Here is a 24,273-nt window from a genome sequence, read left to right as displayed (position 1 = left end):
TTCACATGTCAAGAGCCTTGTGGGGCTCTACTTTCAACATAGAGCCTGTTGAAATCCCACACAACCCACTGACTAGTCTTTATGAGGTCCATGGGGCAAACAACTATTCTAACAAAATAACTAGATCTTTTAGAAAAATGTCAGCTGCATTTTCTGAAAGGGAACAGGTGTTTAGTGCATAGGATTTCGAGTCAGGAGCCTGCTGCCTTTAAATATAACTGTCAAGTGATCAGCGTCCGCTGGCAAATTGCACTGGAAATAGAAGCTTTCTTTATACAACAGATGAGACTTTATAGTTGCTGGAGGTTATAAATGTTTGTGAATATGGTTGTGTGTACATATGTTCTCTCATCAGCATCCACTGGAACATAGAAGTAGTGTTTATGAAAATGTCCTTATCTGGTGGCAGTTCCATTTCTATAATTTGAAGTGAGACAAAAAGAATGGAGTGCAATCCTCTGAAGATTTCTTTGGTGAGTATCTCTACTGTACCTTGGTAATCAGAGATGGTGGCTTCAGACAAAAATAAAAATAAAAAAGAAAGGAAGAGAGGTTCTCCCCTTACCCCTAAGCCAGTGTGTCATACTCACAGGAACAGAAAGGGGAAGGCTGGGTCTGCATCTGATTGATTTTAAGGATTTTAGGCTTAGAATAATCAAGCTGGGGCCTCTTTCCTTTCTGAAAGAATTTTAAAGTAATGATTCCTATGGGTATCATTACTTTAAAATTAAATCTAACCTATAAGAAGCCCCTTTAGGTGGAAGTTAACACCAACCAATTTGAAAAGTTAATCCATTATAGTTAATCACACATAAACCTAATCCAGTTCCACAGCACACAATTGCCTCCCATTGACTCTTGCAATTTTATACTGGCTTTCCAAGCTGGGTTTTCATCCCAGTCTTCCCTCTCATGGCACTCTGGATGTCCAGAATTTCTCGATGGCACAGTGGCAAAAGCTATTCTTTCTTTTCACCCACATCCATTTCCTCCAACCATCTTAGTGACAAAATTCCAGTTTTATTCAGGATAGCACTGTGTCCAGTTAAAAGATTAGATTTTCCAGTATTCTTTGCTGGTAGATGTGGCCATCTGACTAATTTCAGGTCAATGGGAAAAGGAAGTGCTCTGTGGATTATCTGGGATATTTCTTTAAAACGGAAGAACTTCATGCCCCACTCTTCTCTCTTTCTTTCCTTTCTTTTACCCCAGTGATACAGATGGAACTCCTGCCATGACCTTACATAGTACAATTATCTTGCAGATGCAAGATAACTAATATGAGCAGAAAGAGAAAGCCCCTGGGTCTCTAATGATTTTATGCTTTCAGGCTCTGTCCTCTGAACTTTGCTGTTGTTTACATGAAGAAATAAACCTTGAGGGTCCAAATTACTTCAGTAGTTCCTAGATGAGTACCCTGATATCAGTACACTGATACATTTAGGCTGCCCTCCAATTAGATATTTTTCACAAACTCTTTTTGACAAATGTATCAACTGAATTTGAAATGCTCAAGTTTTAAAAAAGATAAAGAAATGGTGTGAGAGATAGAAGAAAAAAAATCTAGTCACTGAATTTGCAAACAGGATTAGGTCGTTTTCAAACAACAAAATTAAAAGAGATTCTGCATTATTCTGTACTATCAGAAACCAATGGCTAAATACATATGAAAAGATTGTATTTTCAATGCTTCCTTTCATCTTTACCCACAGGAAAGAGGCACTTAAGTGACTTGACCTGAAGTCAGATGGCATGAGTTTGAATCCTGGTCCCCCCTCTTTTCAGCTCTGTGGTATGTGACAATTTCCTTCCTCTCTTGATGTTTCCATCTCTTCCTATGAAGACAGCCTTCTTCACAGGCTTTCATGAAGATTACATGATTTAATACAGATACATGGCCATAGACAGCAACTGGCATATATTGTCACCTATAATTATTGATTTATTTATATATCTTCTCTACTTTTAAGTATTTCCATAAAATTTGGTGGAGTGACGATCTTTGTTTTGTATCTAACAAGTGACTCTATACTTAGCAAAAAGAGAAAAAATAAGGTGTTTTGTACATTGAAAGTGGGAGTGTGAAATTCAGAGGTAATCAGACTGTCAAGAGCATAGAAAAACACTTTTCTCACTTTCTCTCTGAACGTCTCCCACATCTATCACCAACAGTGCCACAAAGTATGATAAAGCTGTTCAAGTGTCATAAGAAGTAGGCCTCCTTAAGATGCTCCTATATTTTCTCTCTCTAGCTCTCTCTCTTTTTTTTTTTTTTGCCTGCAGATCTCAAAACAATAGAATTTGAGGTCCTATGATAAGTGCAATGTCACTTATTTTCTGCTATTTTGCTTTGGTTTATGACAAGCTCAAGATTTAAGTCTGTGATCTAAATTCTTAAAAATACATTCACATTATTCAATTTGTTTCAAAATTTTCATTTTCTTTTAGAGAAAGTCTTATTCATTTCCAGTAGTCTATAGTTCTATCACTGTATCTGCAAAAAATGATTCATGTATTCATTATATTTTGAAATAAAAAATTATCCAGTATCTCTCAGTGTTCATGTTATCCTTGTTGCTGACCTTGTTCACATAGATTGTACACAATAGGAACATATGACAGCCTTTGAAGGCTTTGTTTTTCTTCCCTTAGCTTCACCCATCCCTCCCTCTCCCATGTTTATTATGACACATTTCTAATTCCTCTCTGTTAATTTTGATTCTTGATTACATTTTTGGTATTTCTTATTCATCTATGTAGAGATGGTATGTCCTTAGAATGTATTACTGCAATTACCCACAGAAAAGGATGATCTCATCATCTTTTCTCATTATGCTCTTTTTTTATTAGTTCATAAAAGAATATAGAACAATAATTCCCCTGTGGTTCTCATTCTTACAATTAAGGATCATAGCACTAATTATTTACTTTTTCTTATGTCTTAACAAGCTGGGAATATATTCTGAGTATCCTAAAATAAAGAACCATTTAGTGTATTAGTCAGAATCATATATTTTAATTAAATGGCTTGTTATAAAAATGCTTTCTACATTCTCTATTTGATATGCCTATCTGCAATGCATTCATAGTTTTCCTATTTCCAAACCATATCTATCAATACTCTTTGCCTCGTCATGTCACTGTTTATCTTTAATCATGGCTATTGATCGTATTGTTGATGCATCCAAAGATTTCAACCCAAGTTTTTCAGTTTTAATAGATAATATTTTAGTAATGGGAAATGTTTTATCAGTCCTCAAATCCAAGGAAATTTAGAATCTAGCTCTTTATTCATTATTTCCAAATTAAAGAAACGAATCACATTCACAAAGTAAAAATTAATCAGAGAAGACATTTTAAATGAATTCGAATGGTAGCCATCTTTCAATATCTTTGGTCAAGATAGACTAAAACCTTTGAGTTTTAAAAATTCAAAGATGATTTTTAAACCTCTGGTTTCACTCAAATCCCTCAATTATACTCTTAACAGAATATCTTAATAATGGAAGATCTGAATGTTTCAAGTTTTACTAAATTCTATTTTCCTTGCTTCTCTACAGTACTTTTGCTACCCTTGTTCTTTCCATGACTTATAATTGCCCCTGATTCTCTCTATAGAATCTTCTTGTATTCATTGCTGTAACCACAGTATTGGCACATAGTAGTGTTCCAATAAATACTTGCTTAAGGAAAGAAATAAACGAATAAAGCAGAAACATGAAAGACTAGCAAATTTTCTAGTAGATAAGTGGAAGAAAGGGAGGGGTTACGATCATGAACAAGGCTTGTGCATTTAAGGTTATTTTCTAGATGCTGAATACTTTATTTTAAAATAAAAATTAAGCATTGGCATTTGTGTCTGGGTAACTTTTAAGACATTCTGCCATTCTCCGTTTTGAACACTCCCTGTGTCTTTTTTTTTTGTATTAACTGTTAATTTTTGTTCCTACCAAAGAAGTCATTTGAGATAGGAATAGTAGTTCATTGGAGCAGAATTATGTCAATATCACTGGAAAACAGAAAAGGATGCATTTCATACAAAACTCCACAAAACGGCACAATATACATCCTTTTGAAACTTCCGTTATTTGGAGCATTTATTAGAATAACAGTAAGGCTGCCAGGATTTTTTAAGGCTTTTAGAGGTTCAGGAACATTCTTAACATACATTATTAGATTTAATCTTCACAATAACCAGGAAACAGAAATTGGGGAGAAAGGTTAAGTGTGACGTCAAAGCAAGCACAGGAATATCTCCATTAGAAAATATGCTTAATTAGGAACAGGTAGATCTGAGCTCTGGTTCCAGTTCTGCCACTAACTATCTTGAGGAATTAACTCAAGTTATTTGACCCCTCTGGGATTTATTTTTTCATCTATAAAATGAAGGGCTTGGATTGTTAAGCTCTAGCTCTAAAACTCTGTGCATATTTTATCAAAGAGAATGCATTCCAACCATTCATTTCAAATGCAGAATTATTATTATCCAAGATAGAAATAACGTGGGAGGCTTAAGTGTCATTCCAAAGGATGAGCTAGCTTCTTTGTACCCTTCAGCAGGGCACCCCACCTTTGCCTACCCCACATGCCCATGAAAAGTGTGCTGAGTTACCTGATCATATTTTACACTGGAAATAGTCTCTTGTTGCCTCTCTTTGTCTTCTCTCCTGTTGTCAGTGGCCAATGTGTGACTTCCAGAGAAGACACTGGAAAGGGAACGCAATGGGAAAAATCTACAAAATGTAAAATTGGGAGGAAAGTGGTAGAAAAATAAAGCAGCACTGGAAACTGGAAAGAATGCTATCTGTATACCAGAAACCTTAATATGTATGGAGCTGACTTTAAAAGAAACATTGTTAGTTGTCTAACATCCCTGGGAAGTTAGCAGAGGAGACACTGCAAAATATCTCCACATCCTATAAATCAGTAGGGGGAGGTCAGGTCATGGTCAGGTGCAGAGGATTTAGAAGCAGTAGAGGCTTCTTTTTGAGATGATGGCCAGACATGCTGACAGTATGGAAGGTTCCCTCCAGAAAGGAGTGCTGCCCAGAGATAGAAGCACACCTTGCATATTTAAAACTTGGAACAGAGGACTTTTTAACACCCTCTTTTCTATGCAACAAAATTATTTGCAGTAATAATCATGAAACAAATGAATTACAATAATATCGAGAAAAGAATCGCAGATACTGAAAATCCCTTATTAATAAACTTTGTCATATAATTATGCCAGTAAAAAAATAAATGTATTAATTGGCCCAGTGCAGTGGCTCACACCTGTAATCCCAGCACTTTGGAAGGCTGAGGCGGGCGGATCACGAAGTCAAAAGATCAAGACATCCTGGCCAACATGATGAAGCCCTGTCTCTACTAAAAATACAAAAATTAGCTGGGTGTGGTGGCATGTGCCTGTAGTCCCAGCTACTAGGGAGGCTGAAGCAGGAGAATCCCTTGAACCCAGGAGGCCAAGGCTGCAGTTAGCCAAGATCGCACCACTGTACTCCAGCCTGGCGACAGAGCAAGACTCTATCTTGAAAATAAAAGAAGAAGACTGGGCGCAGTGGCTCACACCTGTAATCCCAGCACTTTGGGAGGCCGAGGCGGGCGGCTCACTGGAGGTCAGAAGTTCAAGACCAGCCTGGCCAACATGGCAAAACCCTGTCTCTACTAAAAATACAAAAGTTAGCCAGGCGTGGTGGCAGTTGCCTGTAGTCCCAGCTACTCGGGAGGCTGAGGCAAGAGAATCGCTTGGACTCAGGAGGCGAAGATTTCAATGAGCCAGGTTCGCGCCACTGCACTCCAGCCTGGGCAACAAGAGTGAGACTCTGTTTCAAAAAAAGTATTAATTAACAACAAATAAATACTGCAATGCTAAAAGGGAAACTAAGTAATGAAGTACTACATATAAATGGAAATAAAACATAGGCCTACATATTAGTCTGCCACAGTAATGAATGAAAACAAAGTTTTTGTTTTTAGGCCTTAACCTCTGCAAATTAGTAAATAAAATCTTCAAAACTGTTTTTCTTCACATATTTACATTCATAGGCAGTGCAGTCTTGTTAATTTGTCATTGTTCATACTTGGCCAATATTAAACCTTATATTTGTTTTAAGTTCTAAAAGGTATTTCAAATGAAGCAACAGATACACAACTTTTAAACATGCAGGTAAGTATCGCAGATATTTATAAAAATCTCATTTGCGATACATTCCAGAGCTTACGGCACCACCCATGTCTTTGTTTCCTCAGGATCAATTCTAGTAAATCTCAAATCTCTCTGCAGCCAAAACACTTCTTCGAAAATAGCTTCGCCAGAAAATTCATCACATTCTGTTTCTTCCAATTTACAAGCACTATGCTCTCTTGTTCATTTTATATCTACCATTGGAATCCAGGAATACCTAGTTCCTCTGGAGTTGGAAAACTGCACCTCAGGCAAGCTCAAATATCATTAATCTTCGTGTACTAGAAACTGACTGTATAATTCGGATTTCTCTGAATTATCTTTCATAGATAACATAGTATTTATCCAGTGATAAGTTTTAAAATGTATGAATTTAAAGCCATACATCTGTTATTAGGACACAATAGCCATGGCAATTGTTTAGAATTAGACCAACAAAAGATTTTTTTAGACAGTATTGTATCATTAAAATTGTTTACGCTTCTTGGTACATGACGATAATGAAAAGCCAATCAATGCGTACCAGGCTTTTCTGCTGCTGTTTGTCAATTTCCTACAGTCAACACACACTTTTACTGCTTGCACCTATGCCGACCACTCCCATGGTTTCAACCTTCGTAGCTACTCCCATAAGCTCAAAGGCAGCTCAGCATCAGGGCTTCTCTAGGGGTAAGCAAACACCAGCTCTCCAAGACAAGGAAGGAAAATGCTGGAGAACTTAGTGTAAGAAGTGAATCTTTCTAGTCAAGGTTGCTATAGGAAACAAGAAATGATTTTTTTCAAAAATCTTGCATTCAACAAAATTTAAAAAGATACTACAGCTACATTAAGATGTAAAAACGATGACCATAAAGATCAGAGTCCTTGAAGATCACTTCATGAAAGAGAATGCAGAACCCAAAATCCAACTCCAGAAGATTGAGAATTTGGTATATGACAAAATGGCATTTCAGATCACAGAGAGAAGGGTTATACAATCCGCACTTCTGTCTAAAATCTTGACATAAAAGAAATAAATGTGATCTCTTCCTTATTTCACAGAATAAAATAAATTCTAGACCACCTAAAAAGTTAAATGTGTAAGAATTAAACACACACACACACACACACACACACACACAATAATAAAAATATGTAGATACATTTTTATCAGCTTTTAGGTTGAGACAACAATTTCAAGGCACGAAATGAAAGACAGAAACTATAAGAGAAAGGGCTGACCAACTCAAGAGCATTAAGTTTCTAAACTTTAAAACAAATCATAAATATATTAAAAAGAAAATGACATCCTGGAAAAAAACATACATTGGGTCATATATAAGTGATAAAGGTTTTCACTAATCTTGTCTTCTTGCTTTATTTCATTGAGCTGATCTTCAATCTCTGATATCCTTTATTTGGCTTCATCAATTCAGCTATTGATACTTGTGTATGCTTCACAAAGTTCTCATGTTGTGTTTTTCAGTTCCATTAGGTCATTCATGTTCTTCTGTAAACTGATTATTCTAGTTAGCAATTCTTCTAACCTTTCTGCAAGATTCTTAGCTTCCTTGGATTGGGATAGAACATGCTCCTTTAGCCCAGAGGAGTTTGTTATTACCACCTTCTGAAGCCTACTTCTGACAATTTATCAAACTCATTATCTATCCAGTTTTGTTCCCTTGCTGGTAAGGAGTTGTGTTCCTTTGGAGGAGAAGATGTGTTCTGCTTTTTAGAATGTTCAGCCTTTTTGCTCTGGTTTCTCCCCATCTTCATGGATTTATCTACCTTTTGTCTTCGATGTTGGTGACCTTCAGATGGGGTCCCTGAGTAGATGTCCTTTTTGTTGATGAAATATTATTCCTTTCTGTTTGTTAGTTTTCTTTCTAATAGGCCACTCTGCTGCAGGTTTGCTGGAGTTTGCTGGCGGTCCACTCCAGACCCTGTTTGCTTGGGTATCACAAGCAGGGGCTGCAGAACAGCAAAGTTCTGCCTGTTTCTTCCTCTGGAGGCTTGATCCCAAGAGGGGTCCCTGCCAGATGCCAGCCAGAATTCTCCTATATGAGGTGTCTGTTTGCCTCTACTGGGAAGTACCTCCTAGTCAGAATACATGGGGATCAGGGACCCACTTGAGGAGGCAGTCTGTCCCTTATTAGAGCTCAAACACTGTGCTGGGGATCTGCTGCTCCCTTTACAGCCCAGTTGGACATGCAGAAATCACCCACCTTCTGTGTCAGTCTTGCTGGGAGCTTCAAACCAAAGCTGTTTCTATTCAGCCATCTTGCCAGCAGCTGCACAAAAACACCAAATCTACATTTACTTTGTGTACTTGCAAGTGACAGAGAGAATGGAACCAAGTTGGAAAATACTATTCAGGATATTATCCAGAAGAACTTCCCCAACCTAGCAAGGCAGAACAACATTCAAATTAAGGAAATACAGAGAACACCACAAAGATATTCCTCAAGAGGAGCAGCCCCAAGACACATAATCCTCAGATTCACCAAAGTTGAAATGAAGGAAAAAATAAGGGCAGTCAGAAAGAAAGGTGAGGTTACCCACAAAGTGAAGCCTATCAGACTAACAGCCGATCTCTCAGCAGAAACCCTACAAGCCAGAAGAGAGTGGGGGCCAACATTCAACAACCTTAAAGAAAATAATTTTCACCCAGAATTTCATAACCAGCCAAACTCAGCTTCATAAGCTAAGGAGAAATAAAATCCTTTACAGACATGCAAATTCTGAGAAATTTTGTCCCCACCAGGCCTGCCTTACAAGAGCTCCTGAAGAAAACACTAAACATGGAAAGAACAACTGGTACCAGCCACTGCAAAAACGTAACAAACTGTAAAGCTCATCAACACTATGAAAAAACTGCATCAACTAACAGGCAAAATAACCAGCCAGCATCATAATGAAAGAATCAAATTAACAGATAACAACATTAACATTAAATGTAAACAGACTAAATGCCCCAATTAAAAGACACAGACTGGTAAATTGGATAAAGAGTCAAGACCCATTGGTGTGCTGTAATCAGGAGACTCATATCATGTGCAAAGACACACATAAGCTCAAAATAAAGGGATGGAGGAAAATGTACCAAGCAAATGGAAAGAAAAAATATTAGGGTTTGCAATCGCAGTCTCTGATAAAACAGACTTTAAACCAAGAAAGATCAAAAGAGACAAAGAAGGGTATTACATAATAGTAAAGGGATCAATGCAATGAGAAGAGCTAACTATCCTAAATATATACGTACCCAATACAGGAGGACCCAGATTCATAAAGCAAGTTCTTATAGACCTACAAAGAGATTTAGACTCCCATGCAATAATAGTGGGGGACTTTAACACCCCACTGTCAACATAAGATCAACAAGACAGAAAATTAACAAGGATATTCAGGACTTGAACTCAGCTCTGGACCAAGCGGACTTAACAGGCATCAACAGAGCTCTCCACCCAAAATCAACAGAACATACATTCTTCTCAGCACCACATCACACTTGTTCTAAAATTGACCACATAATTGGAAGTAAAACAGTCTTCAGTGAATGCAAAAGAATGGAAATCATAAACATTCTCTCAGACCACAGAGCAATCAAACTAGAACACAGGATTAAGAAACTCACTCCAAACCACACAACTACATGGAAACTGAACAACTGCACCTGATTGACTACTGTGTAAATAATGAAATTAAGAGAGAATTAAAGATGTTCTTTGAAGCCAATAGGAACAAAGAAAGTATGTACCAGAATCTCTGGGACACATCTAAAGCAGTGTGTAGAGGGAAATTTACAGCACTACATGTCCAGAAGAGAAAGTAAGATAAATCTAAAACCGACACCTTAACATCACAATTAAAAGAACTAGAGAAGCAAGAGCAAACAAATTCAAAAGCTAGCAGAAGACAAGAAATAACTAAGATCAGAGCAGAACTAAAGGAGATAGAGACACAAAAAAACCTTCAAAAAATCAATGAATCCAGGAGCTGGTTTTTTGAAAAGGTCAACAAGAGAGCTACACCACTAGCCAGACTAATAAATAAGACAGAAGAATCAAATAGATGCAATAAAAAATGATAAAGGGGATATCACCACTGATTCAACAGAAATAAAAACTACCATCAGAGAATGCTATAAACACCTCTACACAAATAAACTAGAAAATCTAGAAGAAATTGACAAATTCCTGGACACATGCACCCTCCCAAGACTGAAACAAGAAGTCTAATCCCTGAATAGACCAATAACAAGTTCTGAAATTTGGGCAGCAATTAACAGCCTACCACCCAAAAAAAGTCTAGGGACACATGAATTCACAGCTGAGTTCTACCAGTGGTACAAAGATGAGCTGGTACCATTCCTTCTGAAATTATTCCAAACAATACAAAAAGAGGGAATCCTCCCTAACTCATTTTATGAGACCAGCATCATCCTGACACCAAATACTGGCAGAGGCTCAACAAAAAAAGAAAATTTCAGGCCAACATCCCTGATGAACATCAATGTGAAAATCCAAAATAAAATAATGGGAAACCAAATCCAGCAGCAGATGAAAAAGCTTATCCATCACGATTAAGTCAGGTTCATCCCTGGGATGCAAGGCTGGTTTAACATATGCAAATCAATAAACATAATCCATCACATAAAAAAACCAGTGGCATAAACCACATGATTATCTCAATAGATGCAGAAAAGGGCTTTGACAAAGTTCAACATCCCTTCATGCAAAAAACTTTCAATAAACTAGGTATCGATGAAATGTATCTCAAAATAATAAGAGCTACTTATGAAAAACCCACAGCCAATATCATACTGAATGGACATAAAACTGGAAATATTCCCTTTGAAAACCATCAGAAGACAAGGATGCCCTCTCTCACCATTTCTATTCAACACAGTATTGGAAGCTTTGGTCAGGGAAATCAGGCAAGAGAAGAAATAAAGCATATCCAATAAGGAAAAGAGGAAGTCAAATTGTCTCTGTTTGCAGATGACATGATTGTATATTTAGAAAACTCCATCATCTGAGCCCAAAATCTCCTTAAGCCGATAAGCAACTTCAGCAAAGTCTCAGGATACGAAATCAATATGCAAAAATCATAAGCAATCCTGTACACCACTAATAGACAAAACAGAGAGCCAAAGCATGAATGAACTCCCACTCACAATTGCTATGAAGAGAACAAAATACCTAGGAATACAACTTACAAGGGATGTGAAGGACCTCTTCAAGGAGAACTACAAACCACTGCTTAAGGAAATAAGAAAGGACACACACAAGTGGAAAAACATTCCATGCTCATGAATAGGAAGAGTCAATATTGTTAAAATGAGCATAGTACCCAAAGTAACTTATAGATTCATTGCAATCCCCATCAAGCTACCGCTGACTTTCTTCACAGAATTAGAAAAAAACTACTTTAAATTTGATATGAAACCAAAAAAGAGCCCACATAGCCAAGACAATCCTAATTAAAAGCAACAAAGCTGGAGGCATCATGCTACTTGACTTTGAACTATACTACGAGGCTACCATAACAAAACAGCATGGTACTGGTACCAAAAGAGACATATAGACCAATGGAACAGAACACAACTAAAACCATCAGATCTTTGACAAACCTGACAAAAACGAGCAATCAGGAAAGGATTTCCTATTCAGTAAATGGTGTTGGGAAAACTGGCTAGCCATATGCAGAAAGCTGAAACTGAATCCCTTCCTTACAAAAATTCACTCGACAGATTAAAGACTTAAATGTAAGACCTAAAACCATAAAAACCCTAGGAAAAAAACTGAGGCAATATCATTCAGGAATAGGCATGGCAAGGACTTCATGACTAAAACACAAAAAGCAATGGCAACAAAAGCCAAAATAGACAAATGGGATCTAATTAAACTAATGAGCTTCTGCATAGCAAAAGAAACTATCACCAGAGTGAACAAGCAACCTACAGGATGGGAGAAAATTTTTGCAACCTATCCATCTGAAAAAGGGCTAATTTCCAGAATCTACAAAGAACTTAAACTAATTTACAAGAAAAAAAATGAACAAACCCATCAAAAAGTGGGCAAAGGATATGAACAGATACTTCTCAAAAGAAGACATTTATGCAGTCAAAAAACATATGAAAAAAAGCTCATCATCACGGGTCATTAGAGAAATGCAAATCAAAACCACATTGAGATACCATCTCATGTCGGTTAGAATGGTGATCATTAAAAAGTCAGTAAACAACAGGTGCTGGAGAGGATGTGGAGAAAGGAACAGATGCTGGAGAGGATGTGGAGATATTTTACACTTTTGGTGGGAGTGTAAATTAGTTCAACCATTGTGAAAGACAGTATGGTGATTCCTCAAGGATCTAGAACTAGAAATATCATTTAACCCACCAATCCCATTACTGGGTATATACCCAAAGGATTATAAATCATTCTACTATAAAGACACATCCACATGTATGTTTATTGTGGCACTGTCCACAATAACAAAGACATGGAACCAACCTAAATGCCCATCAATGATAAACTGCACAAATTAAATATGGCACATATATGCCATGGAATACTATGCAGCCATAAAAAAGGATGAGCTCATGTCCTTTGCAAGGACATGGATGAAGCTGGAAACCATCATTCTCAGCGAAATTACACAGGAACAGAAAACCAAACACCACATGTTCTCACTCATCAGTGGGAGTTGAACAGTGATGACACATGGACACAGGGAGGGGAACATCACACACACCAGGGCCTGTCAGGGGATGAGGGCCTAGGGGAGGGATAACATTAGGAGAAATACCTAATGTAGATGACAGGTTGATGGGTGCAGCAAACCACCATGGCACCTGTATACCTATGTAAAAAGACTGCCCATTCTGCACATGTACCCCATAACTTAAAGTATAATAACATAAATTAATTAATATAAATAACCTCAATTAATATGTCCCAAGTTAAAAAAAGTTTTCAAAATCAATAAGAAAAAAAAATCATAAAAATGCTGAATAAAAAACCAAGAACATGAAGGGCAATTCGCACAAACAGAAATGCAAATTTTTTTTAAAACTTCAACATTTTTTTCCCATTTATTTATTTTATTGCATTTCAGGTTTTGGAGTACATGTGAAGCACATGCAAGATTTTTGCATAGGTACTCATGTGGCAGTGTGATTTGCTGCTTTCCTCCCCATCACCTACATCTGGCATTTCACCGCTTGCTATCACTCCCCAACTCCCCATCCCCCACCATTCCTCCCCTATTTCCCCCCAACTGACCCCAGTGTGTAGTGCTCCCCTCCCTGTGTCCATGTGTTCTCATTGTTCAACACCTACCTATGAGTGAGAACATGCGGTGTTTGATCTTCTGCTCTTCTGTCAGTTTGCTGAGAATGATGGTTTCCAGGTTCATCCATGCCCCTACAAAGGACACAAACTCATCGTTTTTGATGGCTGCATAATGTTCCATGGTGTATATGTGCCATATTTTCCCTATCCAGTCTATCATCCATGGGCATTTGGGTTGGTTCCAGGTCATTGCTATTGTAAACAGTGCTGCAATGAACATTCGTGTGCACGTGTCCTTATAGTAGAACGATTTGTAATCCTTTGGATATATACCCAGTAATGGGATTGCTGGGTCAAATGGAATTTCTATTTCTAGGTCCTTGAGGAATCGCCACACTGTCTTCCACAATGGTTGAATTAATTTACACTCCCACCAGCAGTGTAAAAGTGTTCCTATTTTTCCACATCCTCTCCAGCATCTGTTGTCTCCAGATTTTTTAATGATTGCCATTCTAACTGGCATGAGATGGTATCTCAATGTAGTTTGGATTTGCATTTCTCTGATGACCAGTGATGATGAGCATTTTTTCATATGTTTGTTGGCCTCATGTGTGTCCTCTTTTGTAAAGAATCTGTTCATATCCTTTGCCCACTTTTGAATGGGCTTGTTTTTTTCTTGTAAATCTGTTTAGGTTCTTTGTAAATTCTGGATATCAGCCCTTTGTCAGATGGGTAAACTGCAAAACATTTTTTCCCATTCTGTTGGTTGCCAATTCACTCTAACAACTGTTTCATTCACTGTGCAGAAGCTGTGGAGTTTGATTAGGTCCCATTTCTCTATTTTAGCTTTTGTTGTCAATGCTTTTGGTGCTTTGGTCATGAAGTCCTTGCCTACGCCTATGTCCTGAATGGTTTTGCCTAGATTTTCTTCTAGGGTTTTGATGGTGTTAGGTCTTATGTTTAAGTCTTTAATCCATCTGGAGTTAATTTTAGTGTAAGGTGTCAGGAAGGGGTCCAGTTTCTGCTTCCTGCACATGGCTAGCCAGTTTTCCCAACACCATTTATTAAACAGGGAATCCTTTCCCCATTGCTTGTTTTTTTGTCTGGTTTGTCAGATGGTTGTAGATATGTTGTATTGCCCCCGAGACCTCTGTTCTGTTCCATTGGTCTATATCTCTGTTTTGGTACCAGTACCATGCTGTTTTGATTACTGTAGCCTTGTAGTATAGTTTGAAGTCCGGTAGTGTGATGCCTCCCGCTTTGTTCTTTTTACTTAGAATTAACTTGGCTATGTGGGCTCTCTTTTGGTTCCATATGAAATTTAAGGTGTTTTTTTCCAGTTCTGTGAAGAAGGTCATTGGTAGCTTGATGGGGATAGCGTTGAATCTGTGAATTACTTTGGGCAGTATAGCCATTTTGACGATATTGATTCTTCCTAACCATGAACATGGAATGTTTCTCCACCTGTTTGTGTCCTCTTTTATTTCGTTGAGCAGTGGCTTATAGTTCTCCTTGAAGAGGTCCTTTACGTTCCTTGTTAGTTGTATTCCTAGGTATTTTATCTTTGTGGCAATTGTGAATGGCAGTTCGTTCTTGATTTGGCTCTCTTTATGTCTGTTATTGGTGTATATGAATGCATGTGATTTTTGCACATTGATTTTGTATCCTGAGACTTTGCTGAAGTTGCTTATCAGTTTCAGGAGATTTTGGGCTGAGATGATGGGGTCTTCTAGATATACAATCATGTCTTCTGCAAATAGAGACAATTTGACTGCCTCCTTTCCTATTTGAATGCCCTTTATTTCTTTTTCTTGCCTGATTGCTCTGGCTAGAAATTCCAGTACTATATTGAATAGGAGTGGTGAGAGAGGGCATCCTTGTCTAGTGCCAGATTTCAAGTGGAATGCTTCCAGGTTTTGCCCATTCAGTATGATATTGACTGTTGGTTTGTCGTAAATAGCTTTTATTATTTTGAGATACGTTCCATCAATACCTAGCTTATTGAGGGTTTTTAGCATAAAGGGCTGTTGAATTTTGTCAAAGGCCTTCTCTGCATCAATTGAGATAATCATGTGGTTTTTGTCTTTGGTTCTGTTTATGTGGTGAATGACGTTTATAGACTTGCGTTAGTTGAACCAGCCTTGCATCCCCGGGATGAAGCCTACTTGATCATGGTGGATAAGCTTTTTGATGTGCTGTTGCAATCTTCTTGCCAGCATTTTATTGAAGATTTTTGCATCTATGTTCATCATGGATATTGGCCTGAAGTTTTCTTTTCTTGTTGAGTCTCTGCCGGGATTTGGTATCAGGATGATGTTGGTCTCATAAAATGATTTGGGGAGAATTCCTTCTTTTTGTGTTGTCTGGAATAGTTTCAGAAGGAATGGTATCAGCTCCTCTTTGTATGTTTGGTAGAATTCGGCTGTGAACCCATCTGGACCTGGGCTTTTTTTGGGTGGTAAGCTCTTAATTGTTGCCTCAACTTCAGACCTTGTTATGGGTCTGTTCAGGGTTTCGGCTTCTTCCTGGTTTAGGCTTGGGAGGAGGCAAGTGTCCAGGAATTTATCCATTTCTTCCAGGTTTACTAGTTTATGTGCATAGAGTTGTTTGTAATAATCTCTGATGATGGTTTGAATTTCTGTGGAATCTGTGGTGATATCCCCTTTATCGTTTTTTACTGCATCAATTTGGTTATTCTCTCTTTTCTTTTTTATTAATCTGGCTAGTGGTTTATTTTGTTGATCTTTTCAAAAAAAACAGCTCCTGGATTTATTGATTTTTTGAAGGGTTTTTTGTGTCTCTATCTCCTTCAGTTCTGCTCTGATCTTAGCTATTTATTGTCTTCTGCTAGGTTTTGAGGTTTTTTAATCTTGCTCCTCTAGCTCTTTCAATTTTGATGATAGGGTGTCAATTTTTGATATCTCTTTGCTTCTCATGTGGGCACTTATTGCTACATATTTTCCTCTAGAGACTGCTTTAAATGTGTCCCAGAGATTCTGGTATATTGTGTCTTCATTCTCATTGGTTTCGAAGAACATCTTTTTTTTTTTTTTCTTTTTCTGTGGGACGGAGTTTCGCTCTTGTTACCCAGGCTGGAGTGCAATGGTGCGATCTCGGCTCACCGCAACCTCCGCCTCCTGGGTTCAGGCAATTCTCCTGCCTCAGCCTCCTGATTAGCCGGGATTACAGGCACGCGCCACCATGCCCAGCTAATTTTTTGTATTTTTAGTAGAGACGGGGTTTCACCATGATGATCAGGATGGTCTCGATCTCTTGACCTCGTGATCCACCAGCCTCGGCCTCCCAAAGTGCTGGGATTACAGGCTTGAGCCACCGCGCCTGGCCTCGAAGAACATCTTTATTTCTGCCTTCATTTCATTGTTTATCCAGTCAGCATTCAAGAGCAAGTTGTTCAGTTTACATGAAGCTGTGCGGTTGTGGGTTAGTTTTTGAATTCTGAGTTTTAACTTGATTGCACTGTGGTCTGAGAGACTGTTTGTTATGATTTCTGTTCTTTTGCATTTGCTGAGGAGTGATTTACTCCCAATTATGTGGTCAATTTTAGAGTAGGTGTGATGTGGTGCTGAGAAGAATGTATATTCTGTGGATTTGGGGTGGAGAGTTCTGTAAATGTCTATTAGGTTTGCTTGGTCCAGGTCTGAGTTCAATTCCTGGATATCGTTGTTAATTTTCTGTCTGTTTGATCTGTCTAATATTGACAATGGGGTGTTAAAGTCTCCCACTATAATTGTGTGGGAGTCCAAGTCTCTTTGTAAGTCATTAAGAACTTGCCTTATGTTTCTGGGTGCTCCTGTATTGGGTGCGTATATATTTAGGATCGTTAGCTCTTCTTGTTGCATTGATCGTTTTACCATTATGTAATGTCCTTCTTTGTCTCTTTTGATCTTTGTTGCTTTAAAGTCTAATTTGTCAGAGATGAGAATTGCAACTCCTGCTTTTTTTTTTCTCCCATTTGCTTGGTAAATCTTCCTCCATCCCTTTATTTTGAGCCTTTGTGTATCCTTGCATGTGAGATGGGTTTCCTGGATACACCACACCGATGGGTTTTGGCTTTTTAACCAATTTGCCAGTCTGTGTCATTTGATTGGAGCATTTAGTTTATTTACATTTAGGGTTAATATTGTTATGTGTGAATTTGATACTGCCATTTTGGTGCTAGCTGGCTGTTTTGCCCATTAGTTTATGCAGATTCTTCATTGTGTTGATTCTCTTTACCATTTGGCATGTTTTTGGAGTGGCTGGTACTGGTTGTTCCTTTCTATGTGTAGAGCCTCTTTCAGGAGCTCTTGTAAAGCAGGCCTGGTGGTGACAAAATCTCTGAGTACTTGCATGTTCACAAAGGATTTTATTTTTCCTTCACTTATGAAGCTTAGTTTTGCTGGATATGAGATTCTGGGTTGAAAGTTCTTTTCTTTAAGGATGTTGAATATTGGCCCCCACTCTCTTCTGGCTTGTAGGGTTTCTGCTGAGAGATCTGCTGTGAGTCTGATGGGCTTCCCTTTGTGGGTAACCTGACCTTTCTCTCTGGCTGCCCTTATTATTTTCTCCTTCATTTTAACCCCTGGTGAATCTGATGATTATGTGCCTTGGGGTTGCTCTTCTTGAGGAATATCTTTGTGGTGTTATCTGTATTTCCTGGACTTGAAAATTGGTCTGCCTTGCAAGGTTGGGGAAGTTTTCCTGGATAATATCCTGGAGAGTGTTTTCCAGCTTGGATTGATTCTCTTCATGACATTCAGGTACACCTATCAAACGTAGATTAGGTCTTTTCACATAGTTCCACATTTCTTGGAGACTTTGTTCATTCCTTTTTACCCTTTTTTCTCTATTCTTGCCTTCCTGTTTTATTTCATTGAGTTGATCTTTGACCTCTGATATCCTTCCTTCTGCTTGGTCAATTCGGTTGTTGAAACTTGTGTGTGCTTTCAAAGTTCTCATGTTGTGTTTTTCAGCTCCATCAATTCACTTATATTCCTTTCTATTTTGTTCATTCTCGTTAGCATTTCGTCAAATCTTTTTTCAAGGTTCTTAGTTTCTTTGCATTGGGTTAGAACATGTTCTTATAGCTCACAGAAGTTTCTTACTACCCACCTTCTGATGTCTGATTCTGTCATTTCATTACACTCTTTCTCCATCCAACCTTGTTCCCTTGCTGGTGAGGGGTTGTGATCCCTTGTAGGAGGAGAGGTGTTCTGGTTTCGGGTGTTTTCATCCTTTTTGAGCTGGTTTCTTCCCATCTTTATGGATTTATCCACCTGTCATCTTTGTAGTTGCTGGCTTTCAGATTGGGTCTCTGAGTGGATGTTCTGTTTGTTGATGATGAGGTTATTTCTGTTTCTTAGTTTTCCATCTAACAGTCTGGCCCCTCTGCTGTAGGTCTGCTGAGGTTCACTCCAGGCCCTCCTTGCCTGGGGATCACCTGAAGCAGCTGCAGAGCAGTAAGGGTTGCTACCAGTTTTCTTCTTCTGCTATCTTTGTCCCAGAAGGATACCTGCCAAGTGTCAGTCTGATCTCTCCTTTATGAGGTGACTCTTTGGATATACAGGGGTCAGGGAGCTGCTTGAGGAGACAGTCTTTTCTTTATGGGAGCTCAAATGCTGAGCTGTGAGCTCCGTTGTTCATTCAGAGCTGCTGGGCATGTACGTTTAGGTCTGCTGCAGCAGAACTCATAAACTGCTTTTTGTTCCCAGGTGCTCTGTCCCAGGGATTTAGGGCTTCATTTATGAGTTTCCACTGTGCTGTTGCCTTTTTTTTTTTTTTCCTTCAGAGCTGTCCTGCCCAGCAAGGAGGCAGCCTAGTCAGTGTCTGCCTGTAGAGGCTTTGCTGAGCTGCTGTGGGCTCTGCCCAGCTACCGAGTGAATTTCCCTGCAGTCCTGTTTATATGGGTGTAGTTAGAACTGCCTCGGCAATGGTGGCCCACCTCTGTATTGGCGGACTCTCTCTGTAATGGCGGGTTGCCTCAGCAACGGCGGGCTGCCTCAGCAATGGCGGGTTGCCTTGGCAACGGCGGGCTGCCTCAGCATTGGCTGACTATCTCCATAGTGTTGGAGAGCCTCGGTAATGGCAGACCCCCCTCCCCAACAGGGCTGGACCGTCCTGGGTTCAGCTGCGCTTGCTGTGAAACTCTCAATCCAGAGAGTTTCTGATTGCTGTTCTTTTGTGGCGGTGGGACCAGCTGAGCCTGATTGCCTGGCTCCCTGCCTCAGAGATTTTTTTTTTTTTTTTTTAAGTTGGTGTTCCAGTTGCCTGTTGAAGAGGTGCCGGGATCTGTGTGTTTTCCTGTGCGGTGACTCACTGCGCTGGCTTAAAGAGTGGCACTGAGATTCGTGGCGCTTTTTTTGCCCTGGAATCTTCTGTCCTGGTTCCCTGTTCAGTCCCCTTTTTAAACAGATGAATGGATGACTTCCCATGGCTCCAACTGCCAGCCAAAAGGGCACCCAGACCAGTGTATTTTGTAAGAAGAACCACTGCACAGGGGCGCTGACAAAGTAGCTGCGTGGAGCAAAGCAGCCCCGCCAGCCGACACAGCCGCGCTGGCCAAAACAGCCATGCTGGCGACCCATGGGGCTCCTCCACCTGGGAATTTCCTAGTCTTTGGGCAATAAAAATGCGGCGTCCACTCACCCTCTGCGCTTTCAGTGGGAGCTGCAATCGTGAGCTTTTCCTAAACGGCCATCTTGGATCAATCCCTATAACCTTTTTTAAGTTCAACATTATTATAAAAAGAAAAACAAATAAATAGAACAGCGATGAAATGTTTTACTCCACAATTTGGAATTTTTGTTTCATCTGTCTAATGTTGACAAGGGATCGGCAAAATAAATATTATCTGACAGAGCGCAACATGTAAATTACTCTTTTGGGAAATTATAATTGCAGTACAAATCAAAAGCTCTGCTGAGGAAACGGTTAAATTGAGTTCTTTAAAATTGTATTCTTAATATATAGTTTTAAATTTGCATTCTTATTCTATATTTAGGGGAAGTGTCACTTTTGTTGAGACACTTGGGCTTGCTTATCTGAAGGATTACAATATATTTTGTTAGTCTTATAAGAAGCCTATAACTATTTAAATGCCTCTCATATTGTGACAAAAAGTTACATATTAACCATAATTTTCTATGTTGTTATGAGTTTTCATTTCCCCTCCTGATAAAGAGTACAGTATTTTAATAGGAAGCTTCAACTGATTTGTATCTGTATTGCTACTTTAAAGACATTTTAAACCCGAATCCTCATAGTTTTTGTTATTAAAAAATTGGTTTTTTTTTTTTTTTTTTTTTTTTTTTTTGAGACAAGGTCTCACTCTGTTGCCAGGCTGAAGTGCAATGGCACGGTCCCGGCTCACTGCAACCTCTCCTCCCGGGTTCAAGTGATTCTCCTGCCTCAGCTTCCCGAGTGGCTGGGACTGCAGGTGTGGGCCATCAAGCCCAACTAACTTCTGTATTTTTTAGTTGAAATGGGGTTTCAGATGGTCTTGATCTCTTGACCTTCTGATCTGCCCGCCTTGGCCTTCCAAAGTGCTGGGATTACAGGTGTGAGGCAACGGGCCCAGCTTAAAAAATTTTACCTTAAAAATAGCTCGTTATCAATAAATACCTCTCCAATTCTTATTCCTAATGAAAAAGAAAATAAGACTTGTGACTCCACTTCTAGGAATGTTCATAGCAAAATAATTAGAGATGTATACAAGATTTATGTACAACAATCTTCACTGCTGTGATATTTTTAATATAAATATAGAAATAATAATAAAATAAACATAGAATTAATAATCTCAAGAAAAATTTTGAGAGAAGAATGATTAAACAGATTACAATGTATTTTTTAATAAAATGCCATATAGTCATTAGGAAATAAAAAAACAAAAACATAGTATTGAAGCATATTATTGTATTTTAAAATGTTTATAACACTAGTAAGTGGATAAGGCAGGATACAAACCTTTATCCAAGATTATTTCAATTTTTAATAAACTACATGATTCCATTTTAAACTCTGGTCATTTCAGGTATTAAGAGTATGCCTTATTTTCCTCCTCTGCAATTACTTATATTTTGTTTATGCTCTACAATGATTGTGTAGTATTTTCATAAACCAAAATAAAACAACTAGGTTATTAGAAGGAAAAAATATTAGGCCTGATAACACACACCTATAGTCCCAGCTACTCAGGAGGCTGAGGTGAGAGGGTTGCTTGAACCCAGGGGTTTGAGGCTGCAGTCAGCAATGATGGTGCCACTGCACACCAGCCTGGCAACAGAGCAAGACCCTGTCTTAAAAAATAAAATAAAATAAAACTTGGGATAATGAAATTGCCTATGGCCACCACTTCTCCCTCCTTCTTATGTGTAAGTACTTCTTTAATGAAATCTTTACAGAGTGGGCAGGAGGCAATTTTCCCTATGGTCCTTTTCCCTCCCAGGCCAAGCGCACTCAAGGTTTTGTTCCTGGTGATTTGCTAGTCAAGTCATGATGTAAGATGACACGATTCACACTATCTCATTGCCTAGGTGCTCCAATGAGATAAGATCCTGTAACGGGTTAAGCCTGTCCCTGCAAATATTTGTGTGTTGAAGTCCCAATCCCCAGTACCTTAGAATGCAACTTTATTTGGAAACAGGACAGTTCCAGATGTACTTGGTTAAGTTAGGATGAGGTCATTCTGGGGTAAGGTAGGCTTGTCATCCATTATGACTGATGTCCTTATAAAAGGGAAAATTTGACACAGACACATACACAGAGGGAAGACAATGTGAATCCCTGCAGGGAAAACACCACGTGAAGACTAAGGCAGAGATTAAGAGGATGCTTCTAGAAGCCAGGAATGCCCTAGATTGCCACAAGCCATCAGAAGCCAAGGAAGAGGCATGGAGCCATGTTCCTTCTAGTAGTCAAATTAATTAACCTCACAGCACTTAGAAAGAACCAACCCTGCTGACACCTTGATCTCAGACTTCTAGAATTGCGTGTATCATCTTCAGAACTGTGAGACTATCCATTTCTGTTGTTGAAGCTATTTTGTGGTACTTTGTTATAGCAGCCCTAGGAAACTAATACAAACCCAAGAATTTTTGACGCTTTGATCAGGTAACTGTTTTTCTTAAGGTAGAAACCACACAGGAGGGCAATTATCATTTTGTTCGAAGGTAATCACTTTCAGTCCTTTTTGCCTTGACAAATGTAAAGCAGACATCCCACCCTACGATGGAGAGACCCAGGATCAAGAGGTTAAAACTCTCTACAAAATAATATTCAGATGGTCTACGCTAGGAATCAAGTTGTACACTTGTGGATATTTTTCACCAAGAGACATGTATTTTTTTCTTTGATGGCTGGGGTGGGCTCCTGATAGGTGAGAAATAATTAGAGGAGAGTCACTTTGGGAACAAGAAGTCTTGTTCTGTATTTACAGGTACCCAGGCTGCAGACTACAGGCTGGGGAGAAAAGGTGATACTTGTTGTTGGAGCTTGCACTATGAACTGAGAATGACTATAGTTTCCAGTTTTTTTCTCTCTGAATTGCAAATCTCTTCTGTTATCCCCAAGCCTTCAGAAAAATCTTCTTAAGAATTATAGATTCACTTATTACCATGGAGAATCTGAGGCCAGAATATGTAATCTGCATTGGGGAAATGAGAAAGAAGTTCCAGACTGTTGAGAGATTCCAGTCGCAAGACCACACAGGGTGACGTGGACAAAGGCCATGCTGTGCTCTAGACACCCTTGGTTGACCAAAGTGGCAGGTGGGAACCAGGACAGATTTGGGAAGCACATCAGCTTTTTCTGGGGTTACTCAGGAAACTACTGGGGAATAAAATTGTTAAAAACAAACGAAACTGGACTTTCTGACCTCTGGCAGGATGGGACTTACAGTGTTGTTTTTTTAAGTATTTAATGTGCAGCCTCAAAACTGAGCAAGTCTAGGATTCCCTTCTTTGAACACTGTGCCAAACACCTGGATTTTTGAAAAGTTCATTGTTTCAGCATTTGAACTTCTATCGATAGTTTTGGTATCTGATCTGTGAAGTTACATAAACAATAGTATTTCTCTAATATTTTGGATTATGGGTTTATTCTAAAATACTGTTTCTTATTAACAAAAAATATAAGGTTGGCCAAAATGATAATTAGCATTTGTCCATTCTGTGCTCATTTTTTTGGTGACATAGCTCTGATTTGAATAGGTTCGTATCTCTATCTCCCCAGCCACAGTTCTAGTAAAAGTCACCCTAACCTCTGATATAGACTCTCTGGATCTTCCTTTATTCTCTTTCAATCCATTTTCTGTCTAGCAGTAAATTAACTAAAAATGCTAATTTAACCTTGTAATAGCCCACTTAAAATTATGCAATACATTCCTCAGGAAAAAGAATCAAATTTGTCAGCCTGGCCTGTAAGACTCAACAACTTGATGCAGCCTCTATCTTCAGCAACGTCTGCTGCTCCCCACTTGGCCTAATTCCTAATTTTCCTTCAGGTCTGAAATTTAATGTCAATTTTTCACTGATCCTGAATCTAAATCAGCTGCCTTAATCATCACACTCTTTAATTTCTTCAATTACACCTATACTTTCTAATTATATATTAATGTGATCCTTTATTTGTATAATGCTGATCCCTGATTTTTAAGAATCATAGAATTTAGATTGTTTTCTACTGGGCTATGTTCCATCCCCAGATCTAACATAATTTCTGGTATCTTGTAGGTGCTCAATAAATACTTGATGAATGAGAAGGAAGATTCCCTTAAAATAGTGCTTAAATTGTGTCTTAAGGGAAACACTCAAA

General features: G+C 38.7%; 1 long non-coding RNA gene across 1 annotated transcript; it reads right to left on the bottom strand.

Moving 5' to 3' along the window:
- Positions 1 to 2,275: 2,275 nt before the first annotated feature.
- Positions 2,276 to 5,614, bottom strand: LOC116551288. Its single transcript, XR_004268827.1, has 2 exons — positions 5,572 to 5,614; positions 2,276 to 4,706 (listed from the first exon to the last, which is right to left on the bottom strand). It is a non-coding gene; the product is annotated as an uncharacterized LOC116551288 (long non-coding RNA).
- Between the last annotated feature and the right edge of the window lie 18,659 nt (positions 5,615 to 24,273).

The sequence above is a fragment of the Sapajus apella genome, unplaced genomic scaffold, assembly GCF_009761245.1.
Source record: "Sapajus apella isolate SASKATOON/1434 unplaced genomic scaffold, GSC_monkey_1.0 scaffold9, whole genome shotgun sequence".
NCBI classification, from domain to species: domain Eukaryota; kingdom Metazoa; phylum Chordata; class Mammalia; order Primates; family Cebidae; genus Sapajus; species Sapajus apella.
Note: the sequence above shows the minus strand (reverse complement) of the source record. Positions and strands in the feature narration are given on the sequence as shown.